The sequence below is a fragment of the Cupressus sempervirens genome, chromosome 10, assembly GCF_028749045.1.
Source record: "Cupressus sempervirens isolate cs-2001-9-10 chromosome 10, ASM2874904v1, whole genome shotgun sequence".
NCBI lineage: Eukaryota > Viridiplantae > Streptophyta > Pinopsida > Cupressales > Cupressaceae > Cupressus > Cupressus sempervirens.
In genome coordinates this window covers 233,569,054-233,592,827 of record NC_143127.1, presented here as the reverse complement: position 1 = coordinate 233,592,827, position 23,774 = coordinate 233,569,054, and the positions used below count along the sequence as shown (strand labels likewise).

The 23,774-nt window shown below is 30.5% G+C and overlaps 1 pseudogene; it reads right to left on the bottom strand.

Moving 5' to 3' along the window:
* LOC149533493 (putative pectate lyase 5) overlaps nucleotides 1–22,891 on the bottom strand; it is a 116,434-nt pseudogene extending 93,543 nt beyond the window's left edge.
* Between the last annotated feature and the right edge of the window lie 883 nt (nucleotides 22,892–23,774).

Below are 23,774 nucleotides of genomic sequence, written 5' to 3'. Positions count from 1 at the left end.
GATGTTTCAACACTCAAAAAACACTATCAACACTCAACATACTCTGGCACTTGGTTGAAGTTGAAGCTCAGTCCATACTAATCACTTTGAGTGGTGGAACTCGGTCAGCTCTGTATGACTCAGTGAACACTAAGAAAATTGGTAGATACTAAATTGCTCAGTTGACACTACATGCCTTCATCAACATTGGATTCACTTCATTAACATTGTGAGCTTGGTAGACACTACAGAACTTGGTTAACACTACAAAGCTTGATTAACACTAAGATATTCATCACTTCTACTAAATGGCTTAGTAGACTCTGCTACACTTGGGCGATACCATAAACTATCTTAGATGCTTAGTAGACACTACGAAGATGAACATGAAATGCAATCAAACTACTTAGCTTGGTAGAAACTAAAACACTTGGTTAACACTGCTAGATGAATGATATGCTTGGTAGAAATTGTAGAGCTTGTAGCAGTGTAACCAACTAAGTAAGTGTTAAGTCACTAATAGAAAAATTGACCTTAATGTCAACAATCCCCCCATTTGGCATTAGTGACAAAGACACAGGTATCATACCAAAATTTGAATTCTCAAAATTACAAGTAAAAAAACTTTCTTTATCAACATTCTATGTCTTCAACTCACTTTTAGCTTACTATTGATGTAGCAAGATAAATGACTTTTTTTTTTTTTTTTTCAAAATATCTTTTGTAAACATATTTTCTACTCATCTATACATGTATCTTCATATTACTACTCCCTCATACATATATATGTCCTTTGTACATATATCTAGAGTATGTTAATCTATGATATATAAATAATATTCTTCACCAACTTTATCAAGAATATTCTCCCATATTCTATACAAATAACCTTCTTCTCCCCCCTTTTGACATAAATGTGAAAGTTGTATAATATTTACAGGCTAATACCAAAATGTGACAAGAAATTAGTGTATACCTTCAAAATAATTGTCATAGTCTTGTCCTAATTCTCTTGCAATACCTTACTTTCATGCAAGGTTATTCGTACTTCTACTGATAGTTCCATCATGTGGTCAACTATGAAGAATTTATTTTCAAGGATGAGTGTCTTTGCATGTGCAATTTTCTTTTGTAGTGCATCCATGTTTGGAAGAATCATGCCCTAAATTTCTACAAGTGTGGCCCTAATTATGGCTTCTTCCCTTAACAATTATGCTCGAAGATTTGTTAGATATCTAATCTTTATCAAGTATGCATAACTACAAGTAGTATTAAGTGACATATAATATGTACTTCCCTTCATATCCTCATTTATCTTGGATAATTTCTCCTTGATATCCTATGTAAAGATAGATGTGTCACTCAATTTGAGAAATAAAGAAACAACATTATTGAAAGATGTTTCCAGCATAGAAAGAATAGTAGATAGTTCTACTTGATCAATAGCACTCTTCTGTGCTACCTTCTCCAAAAATTTATTCTCAAATTTTCTTTCAACTCTCTACAACATTTTTTCTTGTCTATTAATTTCTTTATTGTACTTATGGACAATTTTAGCTAACTAATCTAGAATAGGTCATTTCTCATCAACCTCAATATTCAGAGCATCATAAAATATGCTCTTGATGTCCTCAAGGATTTGATTAATCTTTTTTCACTCTTCTCTAAGCTTATGTTGCTTAGCCCTTTTCTTCCAAATTTCTCCAATGGTATTCATCTCTTCAAGAGTCAGGTTGGAGGTATCCCAATTTGGAATAACAATATCCTCATCTAGATCAATGTCTTCCTCTTTACTCTTATCCTTATGAATAATAGATGAAATAATTTATTTTCCCATATTCAACACTTTAGTGCTTGATTGAGGACTAGGTCTCAACTATCATTGCACTAGTCATCATGGAAATAATAGTTGAAAAAGTAGGAATCGCACCAAATGTACTAGCAATAGAAATAACATTAACAATAGGAATACCTTGTTGTTGGTTGATCAAGCTTGATGATGGAAAGAGTTGCTACTTGGTAGATGAAGTGTTAGGCACGTTAGTCATTGAAGCACTCAGTAGAGTAATTATAGAGATTGGTTGTCTAGGTACTTCAATTATAACCACAGCCAACTCGGTAGAAACCTTCTTTGAGCCTGGTTACACTAAGTCTTTACTTAGAGAATGTGGAAAGGAAGTCATAACTTCTGCACAATCTTTTCTAGATTAGATTCCTCAATACTTCTTATTTTTGGAAGACTTCCTCCAAAGGCTTCTTTTTCTTCTTCCTCATCATCAAGATCAACATTGTCTATTTCATCATCTCTAATTTCTACTTCTTCTTCCTCGTCATATTCTTCAGCATCTTTATCATCTACTTGGATGAAAAATTCCCTACGCTTTTTTAGCCCATAGATATTTTTCCATGTCATAGTAGTGGACTTCATCATAAATTCAATGTCCTTTAATAGTATTAGACATGTATTTAATTTGGGTGTTAGCTTCTTCTCATTCATTTTTAATGATTCCTTCACCTCTTTTTCTTTGAGACTCAACATAAGTTGTCTCAAGGTTTATTCATTGATGTATTTAGAAACTTTTGTTGCATTATCCTATTGAGATTTGACTACTTTCAAAAGTATAGCAAGAACTTTTTGTGTTAACTCATCAGGTGAGTACTTACACTTACCCAATTTTTTGACAAGGGCATCCTTAATTTTCTTTTTCTCATCTTGGCTCCTAGTCTCATACTTGAGAGACTTAAAACATGTCATACATGTTCCTTGTTCTATTCTTTTAAAATTTTATTGAAGGGTAGGGCAAGACCTCTAAAATATAATATTTTAAGCTTCATCCTCTTCACCCAACTTTATTTTGCTCTTGAATTTGGTAGATCTTATTGTAAACATATTAGGGTAAGACTTTGTAGGTTTGGTTATTATAACCTTCCCTTTTTTCTTGGGAGGATCCTCTTCCTCAGGTTGTGCTTCCTCCTCATCTTCCTCTTCAACTAGGTCATCTACCATACCTTTAGTAAGCATGAGAGGAGAGCTTGATTGCTTAGTGTTCTTCATTATTTTCTCTATCATTTTCCTTCCTCTGCTCACTACTTGGGGTAACTTGATCTCAATCTCAATTCTAGACCTATCCTCATCATATGCTCCAAAATATGTTGCCTTAGGATCCACAGGCTCATTCAATACAGCTTCAAAAATATCTTTTGTGTCATCTATGTTAACCTAATATTCTAGAGGTTTAACTCATGCCACTCTAGGCAATACTGCTTGAATATCAACCATGTCATAATCAACCATAAAACATATATCTTGCTCATAATCTTCTACTAGTTTCCTGGGTATCTTAAATCTTGTTTGCATTTTCTCCTTGAATGTCTCAAGATAATTATCCAAAATACTCTTAAATTTTTCTGCCATCTCTACTATAAATTTATTGATTTGATAGAGTACTATAGTATCTTTCTTCTATACTGCAGTTCCTTTAGAAGGGAAAAACTTCTAAACATAGAAAAATAAACATGTCAAGAGAGAACCAAACTTACATGGATTGTTCTTTGATATTCAAATACTCTCCATGTTCTTTCTTAATTGATTTAGCAGTAGCTCATCAAGGTCAAAGGATAATTTTTTCTTTACTACCTTGTATGCCAGGTTAATTGCTTCACATGACACACTATTCAATAGGCTTGAGTTGTAGATTTTGCATGCAATTACATGGATTCCAAAATTCAATTCCATGTCACTTAAACCACTTAGTTTCATTCCTCTTCCATCTCATTTGGCAAGAGTCTTTTTTTCTAATTCAACTTGACCTAGGGTTTTTCTGGTCTTTGCTTTGGTGAACATGGATAATCCTATGATTATGTGTATTATATTCTTGGTTATCAAAATAGGATGATCTAACCATAAATACATGTTCTGAACTTGACTCAAGATGAATTTGATCCACTTTATTTTTAATTCCCTCGACATATGTAAAATATGTGTCGAACCCTTTGTCTCCAAGTGTTTGTTCTCAAGTTTCAATACACCATTGACACATAGTTTGTTGAATGCCTCATTCCTCTCTAGGGTTCTACTCTCTTGAATAACATAGTGATACAATGATTGGATGCCATGAATAAGAATTACCTTAGGTGGAATTTGGGATTGCACTCCAATAGGGTCGAGAGCCTCTACAATTCTAGTGCAAATTTTTATGCGAGAGCCTTGCAATCAACTCCACAAACCAACATTTTAGAACCTTTTTCTTAATCTTGCTGCAAGAAGATGCCATCACTTGGTAGGGTTTCAAAAAAAAAAGAATATTCAACAACAACTGTTAAAATTTCTTGGGAGCTATGAATTCACTCTTTTATCTATCCTCTAAAAATTCATAGTGAAAGAATACATTTGATTTCTTTCTTTTAATGAATATCATATTTTTTATTATCATTAATGTTGCGTACACATACTTTCTCAGTGACAAGTTGTCCTCCACTCAATTTGGTTTTTAATTATTAGAAGATACCTTTAACTTGGTAAGGTCTCCTAAATTGGTAAGATTACTACCACTTGGATTCAACTTGGTACTTGGTAGAGTCACCAACTTGGCATCTGCATCCAGAAAAGATATGCAACTTGACCTTGTTTGGTAAGGTCTTGAATTTCCATCATCACTTGCTGATCTTCATGACTCTTAAATGTTGATATGAATCTTTTTTCTTGCTAGTTGGAATTGATGTTAGAAGACTTCTTATGTATCATAGTTCTAGTGAACTCCATAGAGAACTAAATTGAAATGGTTGAGTCACCCAACTCATTGACTTAGGTGTCAACAACTTCATAACTTTGGCCTACATTGTCTAGAGATTTTTGCACCTATTTTTTCCTAATATTTTTCCTAATATTTTTAGCTTTGTCTTTCTTTTCATCTTTTATTCTTTCTTTATTCATACAGTTCTTGGCAAGATGTCTACATTCTATACAAACAAAACATCTCTTTGTAGTGTCTCTCTTCGTCATGTTATGTTTCACACAATTTTCTCCAATGTGCCCAAACTCACTAGAGTAGTGGCATCTACATCGTGTATTGTGATCCCATCCAAATATTTCTTTCACAATTTTTTCTAATGGGTTCCAATTCTTAGTTTTTCGCTCTGATGATTTATATAATTATTTTCTGAAATTTTGACACATTCCTTCAAACTTATGTTTCTCTTTGCATTCACTTTCTCTATGACCATGCTTATTGCAATTGTAACATTTTCTATTTAATTTTTCTTTACCATAGCTCCAACACTTATTTGATGTATGGCCTATCTTACCACAATGATTGTAACTAGGTATTTTGTTCTTTTGTGCTCCTTGCTAAGAGGATTCACCTTCATTTGTATATCCTAATCCAACTTTCCCTTTTTGTCTATATTGATTTTTCTTATTTAATTGATTCATGCTTTCTTGAGATTTCACCATTCTCTCATTGGTTTTCTTTTCCATGTTGAGTTCATTCTATAGTCTTTCATTCTTTTTCCTTAGATTGATAAACTCTTGATTTGCATCATTGAGCTAATCAATAAAGTTTGTTTGCTAAAGGGATAGTTTTTGAATTTCATTCTCCTTTTCTTTTTATGTCTTCTTTGGCTTTGTCTTTTTCTTCCATGACTTCACATAATCTAATTGGTTGAATTTCTTTCTCTCTTTTCAGCTTTCTAACTTCTTCTTGAAGATTGGAATTCTTCTCAAGTAGGTATTTGATTGTTGTATCAGCTTCATCTAAATTTTCTTCTGGGCATAATTGTTCAATTATTTCTTTAATGTAGAGATTGTCATCTATTTGTGCTGCAAGATCCTTCCTTCTTTGCAATGATTGAGAGAGTTTCTCCTTTGATTTTTTGAGTTATCTAATGGCTAATTCCAAATCCAAAATTTTCATTCTCAATAGCCTTTTCTAGCTTGTATACCTCCATTACCTCTAATATTTTCTCAAATTATTAAACTTATGACATGAGAACCAAATGCTCAAATGCCAATTTTTGGAAATATAAGGTAGGCTAGGTTATTGAGAGGGAAAGGGTGAATCAGGAACTAATAAAAATTCACCTCACTTCACTAATTAATCCTTCATGTATTATTCTAATTTAATTGCATGCATGAAAAAATGAAAGTAATAAAACATTCATAATATTTTGACACAAGATATGGTGACCTAGAAAGCTTCTAAATAGAAAGTAAAATTGGTGTGGGGATGATACCCACAATCTTTAGCACTATAGTATAAAGTTGGCTTGTTAAGGCTTACAATTGACCACCTCTGGTGATCTTCCCTATTAGGAGAAATAAGGACTATTAGGTCCACCTTGTTAAAGGATTTATAAACATACAATGAAGTATGCACTTTGTTAGGGGATTTAGCAAAAGACTATTAATTCCACCCTATTAAATGATTTAACTGATGCACTTGTTAGAATGAGACAATGGTTGATCTCAAATCTACAACTATGATTTACTGAATGAGATTTCTTGAATTACAATGATCACCTGACTGTGATAGATAGGTCTACGCTTTACCATATACTACTTGTAGTGTTCTTCAATTCTCATTCATCTACTTCTTACCTCTTCACATACTTAATAATAATACATTTGGATATAATAGAATACATTACATATATATCAATCCAATTAATTACCTTTTGGAGTTGACTATAATACCAAAATCATCACGATTCACAAAGTCAGCCTATTATTGTAACTTGGGTTTAGAAGACAAACTTGGTGATCTTTGAACACTTGACAAACACTATCAACACTAAACATACTTTGGTACTTGGTTGAAGTTTAAGCTTGGTCCATACTGATCACTTCAAATAGCTGGAACTCAATCAACTCTATACGACTCAATGAACACTAAGAAACTCAATAGATACTGAATAACTCACTTGACATTGCATGGCTCAATCAACAATGGATTCACTTCATTAACCCTATGAGATCAATAGATACTATAGAACTTGGTTAACACTATAGAGCTTGGATAACACTAATATTTTCATCACTTCTATAGAATATCTTAGTAGACTCTTCTATGCTCAGGAAATATAGTAAATTATCTCAGATGCTTAGTAGACATTGTTAATCTCAGCATGAACTCCGATCTAACTACTTAGCTTGGTAGCAACTAAAGCACTTGGTTAACACTACTTGATGAATGATAAACTTTGTAGAAATTGTAGAGCTCAGTAGAAATGTAACCAATTGACTAAGTGTTAAGTCACTAATATACAAATTGACCTTAATGTCAACACATCCATGGAAAGAAAAGGAACTACATGAACCAATTGGACATCACATCCAACAACCGAAGTAGCCAAGCCATGAGAAGAATCCAACATGAAAATATGAGTGCTAAACTAAAAATTAGTCTAAGGAAGAACTAGAGGCCACATAGCCCCAATTGGTTTCCTAAAGGAACTCTAATTCTCTTGGACCATTATGAATAAAGAAAATATTGCAAACATGGGGGAGCCTAAACCCCAAAAAACCAAGTCTCCATTGACAACCATTTAAATAGATCTAAGAAAAACCTCTATGTTAGAATAAGGTCCTATTAGCCCCAACTGTTAATATTGATTATGTATGTTAAAGATTCATCTTAGTTTTTATGTTGTCATTGATGTCAGCCATGAATTAGTAAGACATTATGCTAATTTAGTAGAGTGTTATATCATTTGATAGATGAAGAGAATTTGAAGAGAGAATAGTGGTTTTGATAAGTGCATGGATTTAAATGGGTTCTTGATGATTTAGAATTTGATAGTATGATAATAATTTGATTTTTTGCATGACATGATCAATATTGAGATCATGATGTAAGAAAATAGGTTGGTCAGTTAATAGAGGAACCAATGGTAACTAAGATACTTTAGTCATCATTGAATACAATTAAAAGAGTGAAGATTTGATAGTATTAACCAAGCAAGAGTAGGTTTAACCAAGTCTAGTATTGATTGAGTGAATGAGATATTAACCAAGTGAAAAAAGAAGAATAGTTTGAGGAAGAATTGATTTGAGGCTGAAAATTGATAAAAATAAATATTATTTAAGAAGTTTCAAAGATGAGGATGGACTTAATGATGAAATCTATGAGTAGAGAAATATAAAAGAAGATCAAATGAAGGAGATTTAATGTTTTTAATTAAAACACAATCTTCAAGGTGTAGGGATGATACCCAAGTTTCTAGATTCAATGCGTCTAAGCCAAATAAGTATTAGATGATTGTGATTAAGTGATTAAACATACAAGAATCTAGTTATGCAGAAAAAATATTTATATTTAAGGGATGAATGCATTGTTTATTTTTCTTGGTCATTTTTTTTAATAATTTAGTTGTGAATAAGGAAATAAGGATCACCAAGAAGAGTTATATTATGAAGATCAAGAAATAAAATTGCTAAATTGAAGTGTGAGTGGATCAGCTAGAAGAAAGCATCAAGAAGATATACGATGAATAGAGGGTAGAGATTAAGTGCAATGGAGATCTGATCAAGAAAAGTGAGTTGCTAATCTTAGCACATCATTTATTTTTACCTTCTAATCAATATAACAAAAAATATCTTAGTCGAGTGGACTTAATGGTCTTAATTGTAAATCTATTTGTATGGTAGTATTTAGTTGAATAATTGTAAGTCCTTTAGAGTGGGTCACTTAATATACTAAGAAATGATAAGGATTAATTGATCCTTGTTTAATATCCTCTAACAAGGTCATGTCTAACAATGCGTACATTTAACCTTTAACAAGCTTGACTCCTAACATATCTCATTTCAAAAGTGTAAAACTTTTGGGTCTAGTCCTAGGGTTTTTTTCTCCCTGAACAATTTTTCCATGTTAATAATACTTGTGTCAATATGTGTGAATGATTTTATTTTATGTTCATTTAATGTTTCTTATTTTATTCTACAAGTTGGTTTACACATGAAGTTTACACTATTACTGAGTAGTTGAGTTATGTGAAACTAACAATTTACTAGTAATGATTGAGTTGAATAATATTGTAAAATGTATTATTATTGCCAAGGTTATTTTGTTGAAAGTAAATTTGTGAAAGGTATTTTAAGGACATGTAGGATAAATTTCTATAACTTATTACCCTCCCCCACTCCCACGCCCCACGCCCCCCCCCCCCCCCCAACCCTCTAAGTTATCTAACAATTGATATCAAAGTTGAGTTCTTCCAAGAGAAACTTTAAAGAGACTTGAGCTAAACATTCAAAGATGTATAAGAGAGATTCCCAAGCTAAACAAAGATAATTTTTCATCATCACAAAGTAGGATGTGATTCTACCTATTAGGAATTCAATATTATGGACTATGCTCTCTGGAAAACTTGTGTACGTGCATCCAAACACTCCTATCATTAATTATCTTTTCTATTCCAGATACTAGTCTAATTAAAATTAATTAAGTTTTGATTGATATTCTTGTTCATCTTTATTCCAGTTCTAATAAGAGTAGGAAATGAAAGACTCTAAGGATAAGTAACAATATTAACAAGTTGAGACTTGAATTTTTCTTTACAATGTCATACAGTGTATTCAATCCATCCAATATGAATTAATGAATGAGCTCATAAAAGTTACAACTAACAATTAATTGATAGTAGGTTAAAAAGTGCTAAAAAACTATTCATGTTTTGAATTTTGAACAATTTATGTATAACATATTAATAACATTTAATAAAAAAAATTAAATTACATATAGGCTATTGTAAATATAAACTTTGTCACAAGTTCTAAATATAGAGTAAATTCTGATTAGTTTAAATATTTTATTTTAATTTCTAATCATCACAATAGCTATAAGATGAATTAAAATCAAGAGATAAATTGACTTAATGTAATAATGACAAAAATGATCATTTTAACTCAATATAAAATTAACAAACTACAACCAAATATGAAAGCTAGATACATGTGTTGTGCAAAAGATATAAAGTAAGATCTAAATTAATTATACTAAGATAAATTTAGAATCACTAAGTGAACTCGAGCCAAAGCATGGCTATGAAAACATGTGCTTTAATCATGCATAATAATGTGTATGAAAATATTCAAGATATCATATGGATAATTAGTTTAGGAAACATAACAAGTGTCCCTGAAGAAACTAATTTGCATGCTCTAAAAGAACCTCTTAAGTGAAACTTAAGGAGACTAAACAAATCTATGAATGAAACACTTGAATGAGTCTTGGAAAAAAGGATATAACTTGGTATCCATGTACAATAAAAATATCTCAAACTAGAGAAAAGATATACAAACAACATAGGAAAAAACATATAGATTGATAACTCTCACAGTGTCAAATGAAGAACCTCTTTTGAAACCAAGATAATGATCTAGAATAGGATGTATGAGTTCCTATAAGAACCTCCTACATAGTAGAGTAGAGAGAGTACCACAAAGAGAGGTGTTTCTCAATCTTTTTGCCTATGTCCATAATTTATTAACATTTTTGTACATGCTATTATAGATACTAGATGTCATATTGAGAGTTTGAATGCACTGAGAGCTAGGTAAATTTACATGGACCTACCATATGGAGTTGGATGGAATATATTTTATTTTCCCCCTCCTATATTTCTAACAAAGGTGAACTTTAATAGGTCCACAAAAACTTCAAGTATCACTATAAAGTAAATAAAGACAAGGCCCCTATAGAAAAAGTATGACCTTTTCTTATCTATCGTGAAGAAGACTAGAGAGATTAAATATGGTGTTTCTTTATTTCCACTTCTAAAGCCTCTAATCTTCTCCAAAAAAATTTAATTATTAATTGAATGTCCTATATTGACATAAAATTTACAATGGTCACCTGCCTTCTTATGTTTTTATTAGATGAAGACTCACCCAACTAAGAATAAGGATAAGAAGATAGAATGGAGTCCACCATATTGAATATCTAAAAGGGAAACAACCTACCACAAGATACTCTCCTACAAGTGATAGTCAGAATATCTCAAAATAACAATTTACACTTACCAAAACTTTGCAAAAGAAGACCAAATATCTATGTCGAGCATTTTGAGAGTTTTTAAATGTTGTTCTAAAACCAAAAAAATAGAATATATTTACTCAACTTATGACTCCAAAAACATAAAATAAATATAAATTTGGACAATTCTTATGGAAAGTTAATGAGGAATCTAATCAAATTACCACTAGAAATATGTCGCCACTAAAATAATATTTCCAATGATATTTTGTTTGCAAAATTCTAGTCTATATGACAAAGTTATAGCCAGAAAATATAAATATTTATTCATGGGTCAATAAGTGATATTGATCCATTATAACTGATAATATATTTTGATAATATTCTTAGTGGCTAGGAAAAAAATAAATCTTTCAAATAAATATTACCATTGGAATGTTCATCTGATCAATGGGATATGTCAAAATAATTATGCCTTGCCAAATTTAAAATCTTGCTAAAAATAGGGGCATTGCCATAATTGCCTGCTAAACTTGGTGGGAGTCAAGGTCAAAAACTAATGTGGTTGATGTCAAATATTATACATACAACAAAAAATGATGCCTCCTCCTTTGATTTTATTAAAAAATATTAATCAGTGACCCTCTAATACTTTTAGACAAAAATATTGAAGTTTTCACCATTGGTAATTTTGATAAATTTTATATCAATTTAAGAAATTTTAACCCTTCTCATGACAATAGTGACCCTTATTTAGTGCTTCACAGTAACTTTAATGAAGACTTGGTGACTTTAATAGGCTATTTAAAGGCTACTATAATGTGCACAACTAGGGTGTCTCTTAAGATAACACACATAAGAACATTTATAGTCAGGCATTTATAAGTATTTTCTCAACTCTATGCATAGGCATACTATCTCTAGTAAAACATGGAATGGGAGGAAAAATTAAAATATAAGCTCTATTGAATGTATCGGTCTTTACCATTCAATTCATAAGAGAACATACATATTAAATGTCAAGTATATCATCTATAGATGTAGCTTTATTGTATTTTTTTTAAATATAAGGAAGGGACTATTTATCAAAAAAAATGTCAAGTATATTATTTATCATATCTAGATGTAGCATTTATGGTGGACAATAGTTGGATTCAATGTGAATGGTTGTAGACCACTCTGAATAACAAATATACTAGTTAAGTATTTTTTAACAATTGTCATTGATAATTAATTTATAGAGGGATGTTGAAAAGTAACTTAATTTTCTATAACAATTGTTTCTACATACCAAACTATTATAAAATAGGCCATAAAAATATAAAACCCACGCTGGTGGCTTATTGTTGAAAGAGAAAATAACACAAAAATAGAGAAAGCAATAATTTATTAATCTAACTTATTTACAACCATTAGAGATATCAAATAGCTTATAAATATAAAATGTTTGTTTTTGTATAGTACATATTTTTAGAGATAATACAAAGATATAGAAACTACTCTTCTAAAATATTCTACATCAGAGAATGTTTGACTTAAAAATTGGAATGTTCCATTGAAGACTCTAGAACTCACAATCTTAATCTTTCTAGCATCCTCCCTTAAGATTGGCTAGTAGAATAATAAAGAGGAGGAGAATGGTATATTACTACCCCCCTTTAATTTTCACTTAAATCATTCCTAACATATCCAATAACTTCAAAACTTTAGCCTCAAGCATACTCTTAGTAAATATATCACTTGTTTGATCTTCACTTGAACAAAATTGGAGGTTAAAAATATTTTTTTGAATAAGATCCCTGATATAGTGAACATCAATCTCAATGTGCTTTCTTTTAGCATGGAAAATAGGATTATTTGTGACTTGTATAGTACTATAATTCTCACAATATAAAGTAGTGTCTGAAATTGTGCAAAGTCAAGCTCAAATAAAAGATTTCAAATCCAAACTATCTATATAGCCTATAAATCTTTGATTCTTCACTATAACCCATAAAAAAATAATTATGATTCTTTGGTTCTAACTTCTTTCTCTTTTTACCAAGAATATGTTCCCAAGAAATACACCCAAATATTTTAAAATAACAAATCTGGGGCATTCTACCACTCCAATCTTCTTGATGAATTTATATTTGAGAGGTTTTTGGTGAGAATTCTATTCAGATTATATGATGCACAAGAAACAACCAAGCCCCAAAATTTATTATGTGAACTTTTAAAAAGAAACATAAAAGTAACCATTTCTAAAGGGATCTATTTATTCATTCAACTGTCCCAGTTTTTTTACTATAAGGAACTATTCTCTACACTTTAATACCATAATTTTCACAAAATGACTTATATGCATAATTACAATATTCTCTCCCATTATCTGTACTTAAGAATTTGATTTTTTTCTCTCTTTAATTCTCAACTAATGCCTTAAATTTTTGGAAAAATTCAAATGCCTCATTCTTCCTTTCAAGGAAATAAACCCACACTCTTCTCCTATAATCATCAATAAATATAAGAAGATACCTTACACCTGAATACACAAGATAGCCTAGTTCACATTAATCACTATGAATGACTTGTAATGGATGATTAGCTCTCCATATTTTACCTAAATCAAAAAGATCTCAGTGATGCTTCCATGGGACACATCCTTCACAAACTCCTTCAAAGAGAAATATTCTTTTAATCCTCTACCCATGTCCATTCTAACCATATCTTGTAATTCTCTATAAATTATATGTCCAAGTCTAGCATGCCAAAGTTTTGACATATAATCAACTTGGGCAATACAAGCATGAGAGTATAAATTAATTGTCAACAAATCCCACAAATTTAAATAGACTTTTTCCATGATCAACTCTACCAATACCAATTATATTGCTTAGATCATTTTTATCTCTGATAATAACTTTATCAGCACTAACAAAGAATTCATATCCAACTTTACCTATTTTGTATACTCAAATAAGATTCACCCATAACCCTTCAACTAATAAAACATTTTTGGAAGACTCGTTTGTTACATTAATAGTTCTTATCCCTAGAATTGTAAATTTTATTTTACTTCCAAAAGTAATTACTGGAGTGAAATTCTTCCGTTCATGAAAATCAATAAGAAAAGATCTATCTCCATTTAGATGAAATGACGTCCTTGAACCTAAAATCCATTCATTAATAGAATTTGAAGCAAAGTATCCTCCCTTAATATTACATTTAATTTTAGTTGTAGCAATTACCTCCTTACTTATTTTGTCTTTCCTTTCCTAGGAGATTACACACTTGTGCCTATCCTTCTTTCCATCCTTAAACCTTTCTTGCTTGGGTTTGCAACACTACCTTTCGTTGTCCTTCCTTTTCAAAAAAAAAAATCTCCATGTGATTTTCACCACCACAATACCTACAAATAATGGGTTTTGTTCTAGCTTTTTGGTTCTACATCATCATTTCTAGAAAAATAGTTAGAACCTTCATTAATTTGAAATTCATTATTTCATTATTTGCTCTCTATTTCTTCTTTCCAATATTTCTAAACACTTTATTTTTAGGTGCATATGCATGACTTTTCTTAATATATCATTCTTTAATAAGTTGTTCTTCTTCATCTAAAATAGACTTACAAAATTGATCAAACATTTTTGTGGAGAATTAGAATTTATTTGAATAACCCTTTTCCCTAAATTTAAATACTGGATATGGCTAAGGGAGTTTACTTTCAACCATTGCAATCAATTGGAAATATTTCTTTGAATACTCAACACCAATTTTGTTCAATTGGACATTTTTTATCAGTAAAATGCAAATGCCCTTTATATATTTTTAGAATAAATTTACAATTTCTTTACTCCCCATTCAAAGTGCATGCACTAGGGGAAAATAATGAGCAAGAAAACTCCTAGTATAGCCTAGGACAATCATTTCCTATCTATATGTTCATACATTTGTATTTGTTTCTTAACAAAGGTCTTTGAGAGGGCATACCCTCTTTTACATAGATCAGATTTAGAATAGCTTTTTCTCATTTATATGTTTGAGAAGATGCCTTCTCTTACAACCTATCTATGATCAAATTGATCATTTCTTTAAATTTACATTTCAAATTTCTTTCTTTCTATGAATAATTATGGTAATTGCATGGTAATTGAATTCAGACATAGTATCCAATAATCTTGGAAAATTCTTGATTCAAAGTGTTGGCCTCTATTCATACAGTGTACTTTCAACTAAGATCATTGTTAGTGAGTCCTATAAATGTAAATCTTTCTTCAATTGAGCATTAAAAAAATTTATTTAATTGAAATAATCAATCATTTTTTCAAAATAATATGGATCTAAATTCATCAATTTTTTCTCTATACTAAATGTGCTAGCAATATTTGTATCTTTATATTATTTTTCTAAATTCTCTCACATCTCTATATGATCATCAATATCAACAAACCTTCTATTGAGATTGGGGCTTAAAACTTTACCAATAATACCTCTAGCTTGTTCCAACTACATTTCCATGTCTCCTTTCCTCTAGAAATTTGGGTTCTCCAATCTCCTTATTTACTATCCTGCATAAAGTCTTTTCTTTAAAGCATTCCTGACAGCAATCTTCTAATCTATGAAACCACTTCCATCAAATATTGACAATACCTCATTTGTAGAGCCCATGTTAGCCACAAAAAAACTTCAAATAAATATTACTGCAACAATATATAAGTCCTATTAGCGAATTACTTCTATTTGACCCTTTTCTCTAATACCATGTTAAACAATATGCCATAGCTTATTATAATAAGAGAAAACAACACAACACAAAAATACAAAAAACAATAATATATTAATCTAACTTGCTTCTAACCATTAGAGGTTTCAAATAGCTTCTAACTTTTGTGCGTAGTATATATTTATCAAGGTAATATAAACATTTAGAAATGGCTCTTTGAAATATTCTACATCCTAAAGACTCTAAAACTCAAAATCTAGAATGTTCCATAGAAGACTCTATGTATTTTCCCCCATCTACTTTTAGAACATTCTAGACTATCTTAATCTTCCTACCAAACACTAGTATCCATGTTTATCATGTGCATCCATCCATTGTCATCTTCAACCATTCACACTTAACTCCAGCCATCCATTCTATGGTCCACTATAAATGTTGCTTCTAAATTTGAAAAATAGCATATCGAACATTTATATATCTTTCTATAAATGGAATGGTATAGAACATTTGTATATCTTTTGAATGATAGAGGCCTATGTTCAAAAGAGCTCATATTTGAGTTCTTGTTTGACTATGCAATGATTATCACTAATGCAAACCTGAAATCATGAGGTACATTTCAACCAAAAATAGCGTTTCATTCAAAATTGCAATACAATTACAAACTAGTTTTAACAAGAGTTCTCTTCGAGCATGAGTAATAAAGACCTGCATTACAAGTCACTCCCACAGACATGCACCTAGACTACCTTCTCAAAAATCACAAACCACAATAGTGGCTCATACCACAAAAATTAATATTGATCAAATTTGGTTTCTTAATAGGCAACTCAAAAAATTACATTAGTTCTCAAAACCCAAGTTCTCAAAATTGATCAATAGCATAAAACTCATAAAACATAAATCTCAATTCAAATAATAAAGTTCATCATGACATCCAATCAAATAATCATAAACGAAATCTCAAAAACTACCTCTAGTTCACATCCTAACTTGGCCAACTAACCAAACCACAAAGAAAAACCATCATGAAAATAAACATCACAAGAATATAAATAGAATATTAGAAAACACATAGTTTTCAGCCACATGATTTAAATCCACCAATTTCTCTTGTTTAGTTTGGCTCATAAGGATGTGTTTAGAAATAAAGTAAGAATATATATGTTAATATAAATTGTTTTGATTAAGTAAAATAGGTTTTGAAAGGACCCAAAACTTTTTAACAAAAGGAAAGAAAAATATAACAATGAGGATCAAAAAACAACTATGGGAAACCACCTGACAAAACAAAGGGACACACCAAAGTTCCCAACAAGATGGAAAATAGCCCAAGAAGTTATAAACCATCAAGATTTACATTTTGCTCCAATCTTTTGAGAACATAAAGACATATCAAAAGAAGGAACGAAGGATTTGCCTTTTTTTTCCTTTGACCAATGTCCAACCATCCTCTACCTTCCCAGTAAACTTCTACCAGTCCCAACTAACCCCCAAAAACCCCTCATTAACAGAGTCAACAATAGAAAAAGGGATAGCAACAACATTATGATCCAAATCCATCAAAGGGATAGCAATCAAATCAACAGAGACAACAGCCGATGATGAGTCAGAAACAAAATTCTGATTCAAAACCATCAAAGACACAATAGTAGGCGACGAGTTAGCAACAATATTCTAATTCAAAACCATCGTAGAAACAACCTTCAAGTCAGTATAAATAACAATAGAATCCTCAGCCAAAGAGAGATCAATATGCAAAGAGCTATCCGAACCATCCACCTCCGTAGAAATCTTATGAACTATATAGTGATCATCTGAAACCCCCGACCACTAACAAGGTGATTTTTTTGATCTAGCCTTGTCAAAGGAGCAACTCATGGAAAGATGGCCAGTCTTATGGCATTTCCTGCATCTGAAAAGAATACCCTCATAATCAAGTAGCTAAATCCAAGAACCAGTTGGAGAAGCCAACTTCAACATTTTTGGAAGCCCCTTGGAGGTATCCATCTCCACTAGGATGTGGGCATATTTTGTCCTATAGACATTGGAAGAAACTAAATCAACCAATATGAAATCCCCAAGAGCATCTCCTATAGCCTCCAGGACTAAATACTGCCAAAAATGAAGTGGAAGATTCGGTAAGTTCACCCAAAGAGGAATCTTATTAAAAGTTTCAGTAGTCAGATTGAATGCCAGAAACCAAGGTTTGGCCATCAGGGGGAACCTTTCCTCCCAAGAGAAATCACAACCCAAGATGGAATTTCTATCATCAGCATTAGCAAATTTCACAATTAAAAAACCCCTAGCCATAAGGTAAATCTGCATTTCATCCGAAATGATTGGTTCCCAAAATTTGGAAATCCAAGCATGCAAATCTGAAAGAGAGGGCCAAAAACCCCTAAAATGAAAAATAGCAGCCGTATTGGAGTAATCCACCACATATGAGTTGATCTCCTCAACATCTTGTTCAAAATGAAGCACAAGGGGATTACTAACTGAGACAGGCACAATTGAACGACTAATAGAAGGAGCAAACGAATGGAGCCCCTTCCTCATAGGATCAGAAATAGCTGCCTCATATGTGTCCACATTTGCATAAGAAAGGGCAGAATGAATCAAAGAACCCTTCACAGCAAGAGTAACATGAACACCAGGACCAGGACCACCCCTAGCCACAGCAGTCACCACAAGAGGAACCCTAGCCACAGCAGCAAGTAGAGCTGATATATGTTAATATAAATTGTTATGCTGATATACGTATTTAAAATAATAAGTATTTAAATATTCAATCTTTTTGTACATATAAAATATCATACAATATTATCATGTCATTAATTTAAATAATCTTAAATTATAAATGATTTAATTAATAACATAAATGTATATTATTATATTTAAATCTTGATAGTAATTTCAATTTTTAAAATATTAATATGACTTTTATTTAAGTCTAATATTTATTTTTTATTTTTCTTTTAATTCATAATGCAACTAGAGATAAAATTATAAATTTAATTTAATTATTTATAATTTCTCTCATAAAGTTAAATAGTTATTAATTAAATGATTATAAGGTGAACTCTACCACAACTTCTCTTAAAATATAATAAAATTATAAATATTTATTTATTAACTTCCCTCTTGCATTAATAATTATAAAATCATTAATATAAAACTAAAAGTTTAATTAGACTTAAAGAATCAATAAGGATAACATCCACTTAAACTAAATGAATAATATTTATTTAATTTTTGAAATTAATAAATAATTTTAAAATTTTATTTTTAATTAACTAATTTATTTTTAATTAATTTAATTTTTTAAAATAAATAAATCTAAAAATCAAATTATATTTTTATAAAATAAAATAAACATACAATTAGTATTCTCGCATATCTTTGATCTCTCAAATCATGTAAGCATACTACACTTAGTTTTCTATTTTTAGAATATTTGTTTTCACATGCATGCAACCATACTATACTTAGCTTTTTATATTTAGCATATTAGTTTTCACATGCATTTCTATTTTTAGTATATTTTTTTTCACATGCATGTAACCATACTATACTTAGCTTTTTATTTTTAAGATATTTATTTTCACACGCATGCATAAGTTTTATTACAACATACTTTCCTCTCAATTAATCTTTTTCTTTTTCCAATAAATTTTGTACTTAAATTATTTTAAATTTATGAATATTATTTATCATTCTTTAGAAAAATCATGATAATCTCATGGTTCTAAAGACAAATTTAAAGTTGAAACTCTAACCATTCAATTTATTGTTTTTCTTCCAATTTTCAAAAATCAAAATTTCCCTATATTAAAAAAGAATTTAAAAGAATATAGTCATAATAATTTTCTATAGTTTTTCTATAATTTTCTTCAATCAAATTTTTTTGATTAATAAGTTTTCCTTCTTCAAAATCTACAGCATAATTCTTTATTCAACAATCAATACAGTAAATTAATAAGCAATATGCAAACACTGAGAAAGATACAAAGGAGATAGATCTTTCAATACAATTCTACAATGAGTTTTCAAACTCTACCTCAAAATCACAGCTAAAATTTGAAACAATTTGTGAATGCATGCAAATCCAAACCTTCTACAACTTTCAACAATTCTTTTGATGCAATTTTGAATTTTTCTCCCCAAAACCTATGTATCTAGAAATGAGCTCTAATTTCCTTAATAAAGAGTTTTTCCCCCAAATGAACACTTTGAACATGCAATCATGCAAAAACCTTTTGTCTTTAATTACTATATTTTAATTTTCATGCACACACTTTATGCAATTTAATTAAAATAAACTTTATTAAATTAAGCTTTCTCTGCCTTATTAAATCATGCAATGTTTTTAATATAATATTTATTATTTTAACTAATAATATTATTTAGAGTTTATTAAAAATAAAACTCCTAAATAAATTATTATTAAATTAAATAAATATAAATATGCCTAAATTATAACTTTAATCAATTTTTTAAAATTTAATTCTTTCATCCACATTTATAGAATTTTTTAATTAAAATATTCTTTTAAATTTTATTTTCCTCCAATTTATTAATTAGTGCAAGCACTAATTAAAGCATAGTTTATTATTTAAATTAATAATAATAATCAAAACTCATTGTTTAAATGCAACTCTAATTTAATTATTATTAAATATATAATTATAATAAAGCAATATTAAATCTTTAATATTTTAATATTTTAATTATATCTCTCTGTCCAACTTCTTAAATTAAATTTTTAAGTTAAATCTTTTAAACTGAAGTACTTATTTAATTAATTAATAATTAATTAAATATCATCATATTCTAATTTCTCTTTAACCAATTTTCTAAATTTAGACTTCTAAAATAAGTCTTTAAATTAAAATACATATTTAATTATTTTTTAATTAATTAAATATTCTCATACTTTAATATTTTCTTTTTAGTCCAAATAATATTTAATTTATGATTAACTTAAAAAAAAAATTGATCAGTAAATGGCCAAGGCCTTGATAAATTTTATTAATTAAAAAAATAAATTACAATAGCTTTACTCTGTTCAAATGGGCACTGTTAGGAAAGAACGGAGAAGAAAATCTCCAGTCTAACCTGGGACAAACATCCTATATTATTACATTTTAAAAGGGGCATACCCCAATTAAATCACCACTAATATATGATTTAAATTACAATCATTATAGGGGCATACACCTAATAGATTACATCAATTTTGAATACATTATCATTACATGTTTCATATAATGCCTACTCAAGAGTCAAAGATCTCCTGTGTGCTGACAAACCACCCACACTAAACACACATTCCGCCTACTAAGCTTGTCAATCAAAAAGTTAGTAAACATACAAAACTAAAAAGAAAAAGCCAACCAACCAGGGGCTTCAAAAGGATCAGAATTCTTGGCTTCATTAATATTATTAACTAATATTAAAGAGATCATAAAGCTATAACTAAAATGTTAGAAATCCTTAAATTAATCCTGTTATAAAGCAACCGAAGAAGAATACCATCTGATTAATGCACTTTGATATCCTCTATATAGCTCAACCATATAAACTCCAACACGATGAGAATAAGAACCAATAGAATACACCAAGCATCAACATTTACACCCATCTTCCAAATAAATGCCATGAGAATAAGAAAGACAAGTACTAAATACAATATAAATAGAAAGATTTAGGAGAAATAACCAAATGAAAGAAATTTGTACTCTGTCCGAGCCATGACTCATTACATACTCTAACTAGAGCAACCAAATAGGATGCAAGATATGAATAACCATAGAAAATTGCCCAATTAAGATACTAATCACTAACCATCACCCCATAGTAGACAAATCAAATTAAACCTACACTAAAATAACTAGTACTGTGACTTGATTAGAACCCAAGAGAGGTAGAGACTAATACATTAAACAAAACACTAATCTACTGGAACTCTCACTAAAGGGGATTTAGAATCACCATAAAATTAAGATGACATATCTCTAAAAGGGAACACCATAGTAAACAAAATGCCTACACCTTAATCTTTAGAAACTGAAAAAATCCATAGACCTCATTACCGCTTAATGAATGCGAGATAAATTCCAACCATGCCCATCTTGGATTACACATCACAAAGGCCAATCCAATAATTCCAAAGCAGAGCACTGGAATAAGCACAATTAATCCATTGCAAACCAAAATTGTTATAATACTAACCAATTTTATATTAATCATTTTAAAATTTTAGAAACTGATTCACAAAGTAGATAGATAACTAGTCTTGAAGTACTAAATAAAGAACACTGAAGCTTTCCCAATCTACCTAAATATTAGATGCATAACCATATGACAAAGATACATCCGAGAATACAAATTATATACAAAATAAACACTAAACTATTGTTGCTGGAAAGAAATTGAAAACCCAAAATATAAGGGCTTCAGCTGAGATGAAACAAAATAAAACATCTCACACCTGATCACCATCTGAGCTAATGAAAAGATCGAAGTTGATGACAACCAAAAAACCAACCTTACAAGAACCTCCATTACTTTTTCTAGAAGATCATAATCACTTCAACAACATCACTTGGCTTTTCTACCTTTCCAAGAAGATAGGAGGAAACTCAAAAGAAGACTTCTCCTTGCTTGTCTTCTCAATATTCAGAGTACAGAAATTCACTTTGTTAAGATTATCAAATGTTACACCAGGGTCAATGTATGCCTTGTGAATCTTGAGGTAATTAACTAGCCACTCGTGCCCTATCACCAGAGCTATCTTCCTCCAAACTATTAAAAAATGGAAGCAAGGTTCCATCTTGGGCCAAGCCATGTTGAAGGAAAACCTATCTCTGATGACTAGGGCCGAATGCTTAGGCATATTAGCAATGATCAAACTCCCTAGAGGATGCTCCATATACATTTTAGGGAGTGGAAGACATAAGTCCTCATCAAGACCCATAAAGGCCTCCTCAATGACTTTACACCAAGTTGATTGGAAAATATTTAGACACAATTGGATCATAGCCCACTTTTTAAAACCTATTCTTGCCATTCAGCCTATAAAAATTCCAATTATGTCAATATTCATCTTCCAAGAGTGGTCATACTTGAATACTCCTCCAATTTCTCAGCTAATAGAAATTCTTGTCATGCCATCAACAAGTCTAAGAATATTGTTCCACCGTTCTAGCTTTACATTCCCAATAAAAGCCATCGTTCTCACTTTAGATGTATAAAATATGCAGATATTGGTATCCATTTCCACTACTACAAACCCTACCTAACAATGACAATGCAAGGAGAAAAAGACAAAGATTTGAAAGTGAAGTATCTTGAATGAACTTGAAGCCAGAATAAAAGATAGAACTTCCCATCACCACCTCATAATGAGGTGACAGGCTATCATCTACTTAAGAATTAATACACACTAATACTAATGAATGCTCTTTCCTAGTTCATAGATTCATGTCCACCTTGTGAAGTTTATAATGGAGCTCGAAGAACCCTAATTCCATGCATTATCTTGTTGCCTAAGAAACCCTCATAACCTATAATAACATATCAATAAAATACACAAGCTCTAATAACAAGTGAAACACACCTAAGAAAACATAAAATTGAGGGTAGATAATGAAAGTTACTAGGTTCCCTCCTATTATACTTACTAAAATAACTTAAGATATGAAGGTTATCAAAAATAAGGAAGGACCCTAAGATTGAAACTTAGAAAAATTAATACCATCAGCCCCATTATTTGCTAATAAATCTGCCTTTGAGTTACCTTCTCTATAGATATGACAAATCCTTGTATCTTCAAAATTTTCAAGCAAGACGATTACTTCTTGTAATCTTGAGTTAAGAATCCAATTAGGAGTTGAGTGCTTCCTAATAAGATTTAAAATGATCTGTGAGAACTTGCCCTCAATAATTAGCTTAGAAATACCTAATTGAAGACAAGTATTCAGACCTTCTTCCAAGGCTAAGAATTCCACTAGGTTATTGGAGGTAGGATTAATGGGCTTAGCCTTTTTGGCTAGCCAGTTGCCTGAATCATCATTAATGATACATCTAATTCCAGCCACCCTTGGGTTGCCTCT